Source organism: Schistocerca gregaria, chromosome 3 (assembly GCF_023897955.1).
Source record: "Schistocerca gregaria isolate iqSchGreg1 chromosome 3, iqSchGreg1.2, whole genome shotgun sequence".
Lineage (NCBI taxonomy): Eukaryota > Metazoa > Arthropoda > Insecta > Orthoptera > Acrididae > Schistocerca > Schistocerca gregaria.
The window spans coordinates 854,984,402-855,000,613 of record NC_064922.1 but is presented as its reverse complement, the minus strand read 5'-3'; the positions used below and the strand labels follow the sequence as shown (position 1 = coordinate 855,000,613).

The window sequence follows — 16,212 nt, the reverse complement described above, 5'->3', positions numbered from 1 at the left end:
CAAACCACACTGCAGCGTATGCTCTAGTTCTACACGATCGTTTGATAACTACTGTCCGCTCAATTATGTTGTGCAGCGAGCTATGTAAATGATCTAGTGCTGTGTCATAGCAAGAGCATTTCACAATGGCATCTCAAGTGCGAATATCGTTGCAGACGTTCAGGGATCCTGTGGCGATGAGAGTAGACAGTTCATATTCAAAGATATTGCTTTCATAGCATACACAGAAGATGCCAGTGTAATGGAGACGTTCTCAGCAAACATTGCATCACTGAGTCTCTCCTCTGAAGGACGTGAAATGTGCAAAAACATATAAAGATATGGTGACAAAGCTTCGATTATTCGACCACACGTGTACCATCATCTACGTCAAAGGCCGGGAGAAGATCACATGGATGCATCCAAGCTTCAAGTTTGCAGCCATTCAATACCTTGAATTCTGCTAGTGTCCTTATCTTCATCAGCTCAAGAAGCAGACGTTGTGTGAAAATCATGTTGTGTGTGCTCATGAAAACGTAAAATTACTTTTAAGTTGGATGAATAATTATTGAATTTTTACCTCGAATTCTGTGTACCAATTTTTTTTCCATGATATAACTTCGCTCGGACACATACAATTTTAGACATGATTTCTATGTGCCTCTGGAACCAAACACGATCATGTACCAACTGCTCCCACAACGAAATACGTGCTGCACGATAAGCGTATTCTCATCCAATCTATAACACTAGCGTGCCGTGAAACAAGCTAATGTTATCCTCTGAGAGGACTTCAAAGTTTCACAATGCGTGCGTCTAATAAAATCGGGTATCGGACTGGTAAAACCAAAGGGGCCTTAACGTTGGGAGTTGACAGACGTGGTAACATTGTAGGTGACTGAAAAAAAAAAGAACGGTCGCCAGCCTAATTAGGAACATTAATTTGGAAAAATACACTACTGGCCATTAAAATAGCTACACCACAAAGATGTGCTACAGACGCGAAATTTAACCGACAGGAAAAAGATACTGTGATGTGCAAATGATTAGCTTTTCAGAGCATTCACAAAAGGTTGAAGCCGGTGGCGACACCTACAACGTGCTGGCATGAGGAAAGTTTCCAACGGATTTCTCATACACAAACAGCAGTTGACCGGAGCTGCCTGGTGAAACGTTGTTGTGATGCCTCGTGTGAGGAGGAGAAATGCGTACCATCACGTTTCCGACTTTGATAAAGATCGGGTTGTAGCCTATCGCAAAGAGAACGCCTTTATTTTGACATAAAAAAATCAGTTTCGGCGCGAAAGAGTTTCATTTTTCCCGTGGGCTTGCGTGGGGGCTTAATTAAATAAAATGCAAATAATTTTAGCTTTGTCACTGTTTGTCCGGTTACGCAGTCTCGTAACCTGTTGGCCCTGAATAATATTAGTACGCAATCTGACTGCACAGAATAACAACAAAGAATGAAAGGAAATTTCCGTTAACACAATTAATTAATTAAGTCCCCAGCAACTATAAAAGCTACGAAACAGCAGAGCACAAATGTAACTGTTCTGTGTGTGGAAGTGTGATTCAACGTACACATCTGGCACGGCTGTTCCTCAATACAAGATGCTTTAAACGCCATTTACAATGAAGTAATTGAAACAACAAAACAGAAATACTTTGATTGCCACATAGAAACCAGATTTACACTCTAATACATGAACACAAGCCAGATGTTTTGTTGACTGAACCTGTGAGCAAGAGGCATTGTTATTTACGAAATTTAAAATACAAAAATGCTTTAATTACCTCATATATATTGACGAAAAATACACTCTGATCATTACAACATCCCCAATCGAACAACATATGGTGTCTTGCCCAACACAACAACTGCACACGACATGTTCACAACTAGAACTCTATCGACATCGTCTCAACAAGCACTGATCACGCCTGCCTCAGAACTACAACTTCCCATAGCAACTTCTCAACAAGCACTGCCAGTGGAGGCGGTTGAATAATACTCTTTGGCGCAATCTCTGGCGCTGTGACTCAGTGTAGCCACCCTTCAGGCTCTTCAAAGCCATCGCATTTGCGATTCTTTACAGTAGCACGGAAACTATCCAGTTTGGTGAGCCATAGCGTGGGCTACTCCCAACATACCACTATGTAAACAGTTTCTATATTTATCTATTGTAATCATCAGTGGATAAGGGCATTACTATATCTGGCTGACGTCGGAATGATGCCAGACAGGAAATCACCTGGAGCATCACTGTTTGTTTCTTGGGCTCCCCAGTCCACAGTTTTCGAGAGAGTAACGAATATACGCATGGTTACAAAGACGCCCCCTAATGCGACTCCTTGGCGCCACGTATTCACAGAGCTTGTGGGGTGCACTGACTTGCATATTCTCGCCATGAGAACAGAAATTTTCCTCTATATAGCCTTACAAAGGAGGCCCTCTCTACCCACCGATGCCCCATCCTGCGTCTCCATCCTAGCCTACTATAAATATTTAATATACAAGGTGTGTCTCGCGGTTCTAGGCGCGCAGTCCGGAACCGTGCGACTGCTACGGTCGCAGGTTGGAATCCTGCCTCGGGCATGGATGTGTGTTATGTCCTTAGGTTAGTTAGGTTTAAGTAGTTCTAAGTTCTAGGGGACTAATGACCACAGCAGTTGAGTCCCATAGTGCTCAGAGCCATTTGAACCATACAAGGTGTTACAAAAAGGTTCGGCCAAAATTTCAGGAAACATTCCTCACACACAAAGAAAGAAAATATGTTATGTGCACATGTGCCCGGAAACGCTTACTTTCCATGTTAGAGCTTATTTTATTACTTCTCTTCAAATCACATTAATCATGGAATGGAAACACACAGCAACAGAACGTACCAGCGTGACTTCAAACACTTTGTTACAGGAAATGTTAAAAATGTCCTTACTTGGCGAGGATACATGCATTCACCCTCCGTCGCATGGAATTCCTGATGCGCTGATGCAGCCCTGGAGAATGGCGTATTGTATCACAGCCGTCCACAATACGAGCACGAAGAGTCTCTACATTTGGTACCGGGGTTGCGTAGACAAGAGCTTTCAAATGTCCCCATAAATGAAAGTCACGAGGGTTGAGGTCAGGAGAGCGTGGAGGCCATGGAATTGGTCCGCCTCTACCAATCCATCGGGCACCGAATCTGTTGTTGAGAAGCGTGCGAACACTTCTTCTTCGACTGAAATGTGCAGGAGCTCCATTGTGCATGAACCACATGTTGTGTCGTAGTTGTAAAGGCACGTGTTCTAGCACCACAGGTAGAGTATCCCGTATGAAATCTTGATAACGTGCTCCATTGAGCGTAGGTGGAAGAACATGGGGCCCAATCAAGACATCACCAACAATGCCTGCCCAAACGTTCATAGAAAATCTGTGTTGATGACGTGATTGCACAATTGCGTGCGGATTCTCGTCAACCCACACATGATGATTGTGAAAATTTACAATCTGATCACGTTGGAACGAAGCCTCATACGTAAAGAGAACATTTGCGCTGAAATGAGGATTGACACATTGTCGGATGAACCATTCGCAGAAGTGTACCCGTGGAGGCCAATCAGCTGCTGTTTGTGCCTGCACACGCTCTACATGGTACGGAAACAACTGGTTCTCCCGTAGCCCTCTCCATACAGTGACGTGGTCAACGTTACCTTGTACAGCTGCAACTTCTCTGACGCTGACATTAGGGTTATCGTCAACTGCACGAAGAATTGCCTCGTCCATTGCAGGTGTCCTCGTCGTTCTAGGTCTTCCCCAGTCGCGAGTCATAGGCTGGAATGTTCCGTGCTCGCTAAGACGCCGATCAATTGCTTCGAACGTCTTCCTGTCGCGAGACCTTCGTTCTGTAAATCTGTCTCGATACAAACGTACCGCGCCACGGCTATTGCCCCTTGCTAATCCATACATCAAATGAGCATCTGCCAACTCCGCATTTGTAAACATTGCACTGACTGCAAAACCACGTTCGTGATGAACACTAACCTGCTGATGCTACGTACTGATGTGCTTGATGCTAGTACTGTAGAGCAATGAGTCGCATGTCAACACAAGCACCGAAGTCAACATTACCTTCCTTCAATTGGGACAACTGGCGGTGAATCGAGGAAGTACTGTACATACTGACGAAACTAAAATGAACTCTAACATGGAAGTTAAGCGTTTCCGGATACATGTCCACATAACATCTTTTCTTTTTTTGTGTGTGAGGAATCTTTCCTGAAAGTTTGGCCGTACCGTTTTGTAAGACCCTGTATACTTCTTTAAAGGTGGGGGAAGTGAACTCTTACACAAGTAGACTGCAGTGCCTTAGATGGTTCAAATGGCTCTGAGCACTATGGGGCTTAACATCTGAGATCATCAGTACCCTAGAACTTAGAACTACGTAAATTTAACCAACCTAAGGATATCACACACATCCATGCCCGAGGAAAGATTCGAACCTGCGACCGTAGCGTTCGCGCGGTTCCATACTGAAGCGCCTAGAACTGCTCGGCCACTCCGGCCGGCAGTGCCTTGAAAGTGGGTACACAAGGTCTGTTCAAAAAATTACGGAACATTCGTAATGTTACGTCAATGGTGCGTTGGAGAGAAATGCGACTGGCATCCCTGCACACGCCCGTGATAAATCTGTAACTGCCGAAAGTTTCATTTCTGTATGTCTGTTTGTTATTGTTCACTGCCGTGTTGAGTAGAACGTTGTGTCGCACAGTTTGCGAATTTCAAGATGACAGAGTTAGAGGAGCAACGTTTTTGCATTAAATTTTGCGTGATACTTAAGAAAACGTTTACAGAGGCACACCAAATGATGTAGTTAGCATACGGTGTTGAGTGGTTAAGCCGTGCTCGGTGTTAGGAATGGCCGGACGGAAGTTAAAGAACCCTCGTTCACGATGCCCTTCCGCGACTACCGACGACGCTCATGTCAGGACCGTCAGCAAAATTGTGCGTGTCAGTGGAAGCGCGACTATCCGAGAGATCGAAGAAGAATGTAACATTTCAGCTGGATCATGGCATGAAATACTGACGCAGCATCTTTAGAATGCATCGTGTTGCCGTCAAGTTCGTTCCATAGCTCATGAGTCAAGACCAGAAAGGCTTTCGCCTCACAATCTGTGCAGAGCTTTTCGATCGCGCAAATGAGAACTAGATGTTCCTTAAGAGAATCATAACTGGTGATGAGACGGGGGTCTGTGATTATGATGTTGACACCGAGGTTCAGCTTCACTCTGGGTTGGGAAAGGTTATCCAAGACCAGAAAAAGCATGTCAGGTCAGGTCACACGTCAGAGCCATGCAGATAGTTTTCTTTATCCTTGAAGGATTAGTTCATCATGCATTCGTGGCACAGGGGCAAACTGTCTATCGGAGGTACTATCGAGACGTGTTGCGCCGCCTGCGAGAAAATGTGAGAAGGAAACGGAGAGAAACGTGGCGAGACAATCTATGGTTCTTGCATCACGATGACGCAGCCGCACATTCATCGTGTGCTTCCTTATCCTCCCTAGTATCCAGGCCTGGCCCCTGAGGACTTTTATTACACTACTGGCCATTAACATTGCTGCACCACGAAGATGACGTGCTACACACGTGAAATTTAACCGACAGAGAGAAGATGCTGTGATATACAAATGATTAGCTTTTCAGAGCATTCACACAAGGTTGGCGCCGGTGGTGACACCTACAACGTGCTGACACGAGGGAAGTTTGCAACCGATTTCTCATACACAAACAGCAGTTGACCGGCGTTGTCTGGTGAAACGTTGTAGTGATGCCTCGTGTAAGGAGGAGAAATGCGTACCATCACGTTTCCGACTTTGATAAAGGCCGGATTGTAGCCTACCGCGATTGCGGTTTATCGTACCGCGACATTGCTGCTCGCCTTGGTCGAGATCCAATGACTGTTAGCAGAATATGGAATCTGTGGGTTCAGGAGGGTAATACGGAACGCCGTGCTGGATCACAACGGCCTCGAATCACTAGCAGTCGAGATTACAGGCATCTTATCCGTATGGCTGTAACGAATCTTGCAGCTACGTCTCGATCCCTGAGTCAACAGGTGGGGACGTTTGCAAGACAACAACCATCTGCACGAACAGTTAGACGACGTTGGCAGCAGCATGGACTATCAGATAGGAGACCATGGCTGCGGTTACCCTTGACGCTGCATTACAGACAGGAGCGCCTGCGATGGTGTACTCAACGATGAACCTGGGTGCACGAATGGCAAAACGTCATTTTTTCGGATGAATCCAGGTTCTGTTTACAGCATCGTGGTGGTCGCGTCCGTGTTTGGCGACATCGCGGTGAATACACATTGGAAGCGTGTATTCGTCATCGCCATACTGGCGTATCGGCCGGTGTGATGGTGTGGGGTGCCATTGGTTACACGTTTCGGCCACGTCTGGTTTGCATTGACGGCACTTTGAACAGTGGACGTTACGTTTCAGACGTGTTACGACCCGTGGCTCTACCCTTCATTCGATCTCTACGAAAGCCTACATTTCAGCAGGATAATGCACGACCGCATGTTGCAGGTCCTGCACGGGCCTTTCTGGATGCAGAAAATGTTCGACTGCTGTCTTGACCAGCACATTCTCCAGATCTCTCACCAATTGGAAAACATCTGGTCTATGGTGACCGAGCAACTCGCTCGTCACAATACGCCAATCACTACTCTTGATGAACTGTGGTATCGTGTTGAAGCTGCATGGGCAGCTGTACCTGTACATGCCATCCAAGCTCTGCTTGACTCATATCCCTAGCCGAGTGGTCCAAAGCGCTGCAGTAATGGACTGTGCGCCTGTTCCCGGCGGAGGTTCGAGTCCTCCCTCGGGCATGGTTGTGTGTGTTTGTCCTTAGGATAATTTAGGTTCAGTAGCGTGTAAGCTTAGGGACTGATGACCTTTGCAGTTAAGTCTCATAAGATTTCACACACATTTTGAACTCAATGTCTAGCCGTATCAAGGCCGTTATTACGGTCAGAGGTGGTTGTGCTGGCTACTGATGTCTCGGGATCTATGCACCCAAATTGCGTGAAAATGTAATCACTTGTCAGTTCTAGTATAATATATTTGTGCAATGAATACCCGTTTATCATCTGCATTTCTTCTTGGTGTAGCAATTTTAATGGCCAGTAGTGTATTTCCAAAGTTGAAAACACTGTTGATAGAACGAAGATTTTTAACGATAGACGAGACAAGAAAATTCGCAGACGACGCTTCGCGCTATCCAATAAGAAGCGTACGAGACTGCTTCCGGTAGTGGGAACGGCGTTACAAGCTGTGTATCAATTGTAGAGGAGAGTATTTCGAAGGTGGCTATGCACAAAAAGTAAAAACTAAGCGTAGAAAAAAATTTATAGTAAGAGTTCCGGAATTTTGAACAGATCTCGTATACCAATGATTTTTGGTTTTGCCCACCATTTATACTTAGATTTTTAACGTAGAACACACAAGAAAAATCTGACAACACGGGCTGGGCTCATTTCCTCACGTCCGCCGTTTTTCACTCTGTTCTTAGTACTAGTGACTTACTACCACCATTAGCACAATTACACATTTCTTAGTTTCCAACCAGTTTACGCTGGGCTCTGAGCTGTGGTGTCATAGGAGTGGTGAAAACCCCTGTGGCACAAATGGGCTATTTTAAATTTCCCGCAGTTTTTCGAATATTCTGCTGTTTTATTCATAGGTCAAATGGCATATGTCACAGGAGTAGGGAAGGGGGAGTCTGACGTCATGAATGACGTCACTGAAAATCTGCAACAGTGCAGGCTTTATTGCAACATCCACAGCCCCATTACTCACAGCCGTTTTGAACATTTTATCGAACAGCAGGGGTTTCACACAGCTGGTTATTAGCTGCCATGTTTAATTTAAGCTTAAGTTTATTTTTTATCGTGTCCCGATCTGGGCCACACAAGGCCATGGAGAAGCACAGTGCCAGGGCTGTGGTTCTCACCACCTCTGGCCTAGTTTTCCATTCACTGTTTGCCTAGTTTTCGCAGCGTCTTATTTCTTGCTGTGACTTTGTAATGGGTTTTCTTGAAGTGACATCTGCATGTAAATGACCAGTCCAGTACGACAGCCAAGTATGCCATTTTATCTGTGTTTTCCGCAATGATGCCTTTCCAGGTTACATTAGTCCTTCTGTTTCCTTGTTTTGGGCGACGGTGGAAGGTGCTGCCATGTATTTCCGAGAGATTTGGTTTAAGGGAATTTTCCTGATAGTGTTCTGATATGGTGTTTACAGCGAATTTCATGTTTTGTTCTACGTGCTCAAAGCTCTTTCCTTGAACTGTGATGGTCTGATGGGCAGCGTCAGGAAGTGAGTCGTATTGGTTGGTCATCGATATGCAAGTTGAATAGGACATAGGAGCTTGTCCGTGACAGTATGAACTCACCAAGGACCACCACCTTCAGGCGTTTTGCCACTTCCACCAGTGTATTTTTAGTTTTTCTTTATTTTTGTTAACAGTAAAACAAGTGTAATAATTTAATGTAGTTTGTGTTACGTAAATGTTAGTAATTGTGTTCAAACCAGCTCTGTGACATAGATGTTAGCTGCTACTCCTTGTAAGGTAACATCTGTGATTGTTGCATGTTGTTATCTGTATGGTTGCAGTAGTAAAGAGTTCGTTTTCCTTTTTGTTCTTGTTTCCGCTGAATTATTGTCGCTTAAAATAACCGAATTTAAATTCATTTGACGTTGATTTTTATCTGATGTGAGAGTGTCATGAATACAGGAGAAAATACAAATTCTGTTACTCTAGTATTGGTTGCTTTTAACCGTGTGATGTACCTGAAAGAAAAATTCGTTTTTGTTAAAGCAAATTTACGTGGTGTAACATTACAGGACATATTGGGACATATTGAAGTATTCGATACTTTAGACTTTTAGGGGATGTCGATACAGATATGCAAAATGTAAAGGGAAACTTTGGTGATGTTTAAATATTGTACTGTGTCAATATTAGGACATTTTGCACAGAAAGAACAAAAATAGAATTAATGTAAATATATATTAGTGTTGGTAACCTATTTTCATTCAATTTTGTAATTATATTTCATTTTGTAAAAGAAAGACTCACTGTTTGCTGTAGTTCTGATTAATTGTATAAATTATCAGTTTTGAGCTAAATTATTTCGTATAATATGGACAAGATACTTTTAAAAACTCACCAGCTAAAGAGAAAGTTTGTGAATGATCGTTTAATGCACACTTCTGGAACTTTCTATGGAGAAATTCTATATTACGATCGCAAAAATACGAAAACTTGTGAAAACTGTTTCATAACCTAATTTCGAAAGACGATTTGTATCAAGAAATATTGCTAAAAAGATTTGTTTGCGTTTTGAAACACGATTTAAATCATTTTACATATAGATAGTTGTTCTAAATCACTCAAGAAATATCCAGAATCAAATGTCAAGATATTTCTGGAAACATCGGTACAAATCTGGTGAAGGTTATCCATAAGCTGGTAGAAAAATGTTATAAAATCTATTTGGAAATTATGCTTGTAAGAATTTATACGTACTGATCCTTTTACTTACTTTAATCTGTACTAAAATTCTGTAATGTCTAATTTAGTTTTAAGTCGTGAATTGCTATCGTATTGTAAACAAAACATTGTCAAAGACTCTCATTGTTTGGAAAGATATTAATACACCTAGGAGTTGTCAGTTGCCAGTTCGGATATGCAGTGCGGTTAGCTCTGAGAGTCAGTTGTTGAGTCTGTGAAGTCTGTCAGTTCTGTTTGTAAATAAACGTCTGTAATGAAGAATTACTTGTTGTCGTCAATATGAACTCAAGATATTTTGTACGAAGCAGACACCTCCTAATGCAACGTTTTAATTTGGTGTTGAGGAGCTGAAATGTTATAATTTGGCGCAGAAAGTCCTGGGACGTTATAATTTGGTTGAGGGAGCAGGGATGTTATAATTTGGTGGAGGCGCCGGGATGTTATAATTTGGTGGAGGCGCCGGGATGTTATAATTTGGTTGAGGAAGCTGAAATGCTATAGTGGTAAAGGATGAAACTGAAGAATTGTCTAATTAGAGCATACTGCAACAAGCCGAACACAGATGCCGACATTTGCTGTAAGTAACCGTTTCCTTTATTTTCTACGTCTGCGTGGAAGAGATGAAATACACACACGAATATTTAAGGATACTAAAGTCACTATTACCGAGGACGAGCTCCTTTTTTCCGCCCTCCACTGTAACAGAACATTGTTTTGCAGCAGCCATTCACTGATTTTTACGAGCTGGTGATCTTTCAGTGCATCATAAACTCTTGTTATGAGCGACCTATGGTTCACTGCATTGTATGCAAAGCCTAGGCCAACAACGGCTAGTTTTCAGACAGCGGTTGACAAGTCTGTGTCACACAAATGTCGTCAACCCCGGCTGCTTCTCCATTTTTCATTGAGTTTTATCCTAGGAAGAGTTCTTTTAAGGGAAATCATTCAACGAAATTATTTCGCGCTTGCTGTGTGAATCTACTGATTTTAGACTTCTATCATCTTTTGTTGAATTTTCCATTTAAGAGGAGTTCGTGGGTAACTTGGTTGGATCTACATCTACATCTACATCCGTACTCCGCAAGCCACCTGACGGTGTGTGGCGGAGGGTACCCTGAGTACCTCTATCGGTTCTCCCTTCTATTCCAGTCTCGTATTGTACGTGGAAAGAAGGATTGTCGGTATGCTTCTGTGTGGGCTCTAATCTCTCTGATTTTATCCTCATGGTCTCTTCGCGTGATATACGTAGGAGGGAGCAATATACTGCTTGACTCTTCGGTGAAGGTATGTTCTCGAAACGTTAACAAAAGCCCGTACCGAGCTACTGAGCGTCTCTCCTGCAGAGTCTTCCACTGGAGTTTATCTATCATCTCCGTAACGCTTTCGCAATTACTAAATGATCCTGTAACGAAGCGCGCTGCTCTCCGTTGGATCTTCTCTATCTCTTCTATCAACCCTACCTGGTGCGGATCCCACACTGCTGAGCAGTATTCAAGCATTGGGCGAACAAGCGTACTGTAACCTACTTCCTTTGTTGTCGGATTGCATTTCCTTAGGATTCTTCCAATGAATCTCAGTCTGGCATCTGCTTTACAGACGATCAACTTCATATGATCATTCCATTTTAAATCACTCCTAATGCGTACTCCCAGATAATTTATGGAATTAACTGCTTCCAGTTGCTGACCTGCTATTTTGTAGCTAAATGATAAGGGACCTATCTTTCTATGTATTCGCATCACATTACACTTCGCTACATTGAGATTCAAATGCCATTCCGTGCACCATGCGTCAATTCGCTGCAGATCCTCCTGCATTTCAGTACAATTTTCCATTGTTGCAACCTCTCGATACACCACAGCATCATCTGCAAAAAGCCTCAGTGAACTTCCGATGTCATCCACTAGGTCATTTATGTATATTGTGAATAGCAACGGTCCTATGACACTCCCCTGCGGCACACCTGAAATCACTCTTACTTCGGAAGACTTCTCTCCATTGAGAATGACGTGCTGCGTTCTGTTATCTAGGAACTCCTCAATCCAATCACGCAATTGATCTGATAGTCCGTATGCTCTTACTTTGTTCATTACACGACTGTGGGGAACTGTGTCAAACGCCTTGCGGAAGTCAAGAAACACGGCATCTACCTGTGAACCCGTGTCTAAGGCCCTCTGAGTCTCGTGGACGAATAGCGCGAGCTGGGTTTCCCACGATCGTCTTTTTCGAAACCCATGCTGATTCCTACAGAGTAGATTTCTAGTCTCCAGAAAAGACATTATACTCGAACATAATACGTGTTCCAAAATTCTACAACTGATCGACGTTAGAGATATAGGTCTATAGTTCTGCACATCTGTTCGACGTCCCTTCTTGAGAACGGGGATGACCTGTGCCCTTTTCCAATCCTTTGGAACGCTTCGCTCTTCTAGAGACCTACGGTACACCGCTGCAAGAAGGGGGGCAAGTTCCTTCGCGTACTCTGTGTAAAATCGAACTGGTATCCCATCAGGACCAGCGGCCTTTCCTCTTTTGAGCGATTTTAATTGTTTCTCTATCCCTCTGTCGTCTACTTCGATATCTACCATTTTGTCAACTGTGCGACAATCTAGAGAAGGAAGCACAGTGCAGTCTTCCTCTGTGAAACAGCTTTGGAAGAAGACATTTAGTAATTCGGCCTTTAGTCTGTCATCCTCTGTTTCAGTACCATTTTGGTCACAGAGTGTCTGGACATTTTGTTTTGATCCACCTACCGCTTTGACATAGGACCAAAATTTCTTAGGATTTTCTGCCAAGTCAGTACATAGAACTTTACTTTCGAATTCATTGAAAGCCTCTCGCATAGCCCTCCTCACACTACATTTCGCTTCGCGTAATTTTTGTTTGTCTGCAAGGCTTTGGCTATGTTTATGTTTGCTGTGAAGTTCCCTTTGCTTCCGCAGCAGTTTTCTAACTCGGTTGTTGTACCACGGTGGCTCTTTTCCATCTCTTACGATCTTGCTTGGCACATACTCATCTAACGCATATTGTACCATGGTTTTGAACTTTGTCCACTGATCCTCAACACTATCTGCACTTGAGACAAAACTTTTGTGTTGAGCCGTCAGGTATTCTGTAATCTGCTTTTTGTCACTTTTGCTAAACAGAAAAATCTTCCTACCTTTTTTAATATTTCATATTTATATTTTGATTCATATGGCTGCCAGTGGCCACAGTTGAGTTTTCTGACCAAGTTCTTAGTCAGTTCGAGGCTTTAGGCCGTATCCGTTCCTTCTAGAATTTCAATCCACGCCTTGTTTTGCTCAACAGAAGTAAATTCTGTCCTCAGTGTAAGTTAGATAACAACAGGACTCAATAGTAAAGATAACAATGAAAACATCAGATTGTTGAGGGTATCTAAAGTCTTTGTGTGTAATTAATTACTTAAATACCGCCGGTCGGAGTGGCCGAGCGCTGCTAGGCGCTACAGCCTGGTACCGCGCGACCGCTGCGGTCGCAGGTTCGAATCCTGCCTCGGGCATGGATATTTGTGATGTCCTTAGGTTAGTTAGGTTTAAGTAGTTCTAAGTTATAGGGGACTGATGACCACAGCAGTTAAGTCCTATAGTGCTCAGAGCCATTTGAACTTAAATACGTTCAACCATTGTAAGGCAACTCCGGACACTTAATGAGAAACACAGATTTACTGAGTAGGAGTCAAAATTCAAAGACTTCCTTTATGAATACCTCAGGTGTATGAAATATCTATGACTTTGCTAAAACACTCTTTCTGAAGGTAATGCATTTAAAAATTTAATGCTTAGGTGATGATGTGTGTAACTGTTTCGCTGTCCTACTCTACCACGCGAAAACGTTTTCTTATCTCTGCAAGAGTTAATCCTGAACAATGTGAAGCCTGTTCTGTAACTATGAAAGAAACGCGTAATAAAAGTTAAACTTGTTTTCACTCACACGTACACCGGTTCTGTAAGTTTACATTTAAAAAAAAATGTGCCTCTTTATAGCTGAGAGTCTGGCTGATTGTTCTAAGTTAATTTGAATTATAACTTTACACACAAAAGTTTAACGGACATACAATCGCTGTCAGAATTACGTAGTAAGCTCAAAACTATATTTTGAATTCTTTCTTATTTTATAACTAATTGATTACCTTTAAATCAGATGCTGCATATTCTAAGGTGTTTTTATTTACTACACTAGGCTCTCTCATTCATTTCCAGTTACAGTGATGGTGATGCCATCAGTATAAAGAACAGGTCCATTGAGCATCGCGTTTTATTCTGAGTTCTTTGGTGTTTCCCAACTTCTGGCGCATCAGAGTTATATTGTCCATTTAATCTAAACAGTGTTGTTTAGTTATTTATAATATTAGGAAAGGAAGTAATACAAAGCACGTGATGTTTCAAAAATCAAATACATCAGTGACTATTTATAAAAATATTTCTAATATAAACAGTAAGGGCTGAAATCCCGTTAACTTAATTTTTTAAAATATTTTTAACCTTATTACGAATTACGCTGCCCATTCATGCTATTTATGGCCAAATCATCCTCAGCTTACTAGGACTTCGTGGGCAGCGTGATCTCATACAGACTGAAATATGTAAGGAAAACTAGTGAAACCGCAATAAACATTACGCTAGTTCATCATTTGTGCGACGTACATCGTGGCCGATGCATCGACTGTGTGCGCCATGTTTGGGAGGCTGCTGCATCGCTTCAAAACTTGCCAGTATGTTTGATGGAGACAGTGTTGTATAGCTTTAGTGTCAAAGGACTGAGAGGTCATCCTCATTTACTGCAAGCTCGATTCTCGTGCATCTGCTGGCACTGAAATAAAGCAACGATACGGCCAATTGTGCAAGCAAGATGGCGCGCGTCGGAGCGCTACATATCGTACGACGAGGTGGCCGAGTGGTTAAGGCGTTGGACTGCTAATCCAATGTGCTCTGCACGCGTGGGTTCGAATCCCATCCTCGTCGAACATTTTAAATTACCGAAACGCATGTTTCAAGCTTCAGGTGTGTTGTAGGGCTAACGCAACAACTTCAAATTGTATAGAAAATTAATTGCGACATGTTATAATAACCTGTAATTTCGATTCATTGCTCAGTACGTACAACTTGCATGTCAATGTGCCGCTGTTGGACGAAAATGAAAAGAATGTGCATATTAGAATTGTAATTTTACCCCCACCGTCACAGTACTATAAATAATGCTTTTATGGCCTTTTTTATTGATGCAATAAGTATACCTGGTGTTTCAAAATTAATATTGGGGTTTTAAGACTTTGTTACATTCAGCTTATAAATAGATAATAGATTAAATGAAAGAGCAACGCAAGTTTTTTCTGACAAGTGGTCCATATTTGTCAAGACGACCAAGAGTGACTGAAAAACGAGTGCAAATGGTGAAAGAGTCTTTCACACTTAACCCCAAGAAATCATTTCGGGAGGCTGGTCGTGAATTAGCAATTCCAGTGATGTGGAGACTTAAGAAGACGCATACAATTACATCCTTATCTTTATATGTGTGGTGGCTGTTTTTTCGGACATTCATGATCCTGCAGCCGTATATACAAGACGAAAGAGAATAAATCTGATGGCGACAGGTGAAAAATTCGTGCTGGACTGGGAATCGAAACCCCGACTTCCCACGTCTAGAGTGTGGCCACCTTAACCACTTTTTTTTTTTTCACTTTGTTCGTTATTGATTGTTGTGTTTGGTCGTTCTGTTCTAGTTCGGTGGTTGATCCTTCCAATCAGTTTTTTTTTATTTTTTATTACAGAGGCCAACCGGCTCTCTGACCGAACACGCTGAGCTACCGTGCCGGCATCAGTTCGGCTATTCGAACACGCCTCCAGTCTAACCCAAATTCCCACATGTAGCAAATTACATACGTAATGTCCCTGATCCATTATCTTCATTGTTCGCAGCCTCCCCAGATTCGCGCTACAGATCGAAAGGCATCCACACTGAAGAGATCATTATCTGTTGTCAAGGCACATATGCATTGACGGAAAAAAAATCACAACTCAAAGATGCGACATAAGCGAAAGTTGGTAGGCGTGTTTCTACATCTGAAAGATGATGCTTATTCAAATTTCGCGCTAGTAGCACCACTATGAGGATGCAAATCAGGTTTGCTTTAAGTTTAAATACACGCTGTACCGGTCGTGAGTGTCAGATACCTTTGAGATTGGACGTGGTGAGCTGATGTTAGTCAAGAATGCCTTTAAGGCGACAAAGGCGCCACTATCAACACCTCATTGAGCTTGAACGAGAACGTGTAATAGAGATACGAGAAGCTGTATAAACTGGATGAGCCTGCTGCGACACTGCAGAAAGATTTGGCAGGAATGTAGCTACTGTACATGACAGCTGGCAGCGGTGGTCACGCGAATGTACAATCGCAAGAAGACCGGGCTCCGGACGTGGTACTACCAAGAGAGAAGGTCATCGTGTTCTGTGTATGGTTCTGTAGGAGCAGTTGGCACAGCTGTGACACAACGAACTTTACAAATCGCACATTCCACTGACCCTAAACCTCATTGGAGGCCAGGGTGGAGCTCTGTTTTCTGATGAATGCTGGTTCTGCCTTGGTGCCAGTGATGAACGTGTGTTGGTTAGGAAGAGATCAGTTGAAGACCTGCGTCCAATCTTTCATG

The 16,212-nt window shown here is 42.8% G+C and overlaps 1 non-coding gene across 1 annotated transcript; it reads left to right on the top strand.

Moving 5' to 3' along the window:
• The first annotated feature begins 14,444 nt into the window (after positions 1-14,444).
• On the top strand, positions 14,445-14,526 carry Trnas-gcu (transfer RNA serine (anticodon GCU)). The gene has a single exon. It is a non-coding gene; the product is annotated as a tRNA-Ser (tRNA).
• Positions 14,527-16,212: the final 1,686 nt, after the last annotated feature.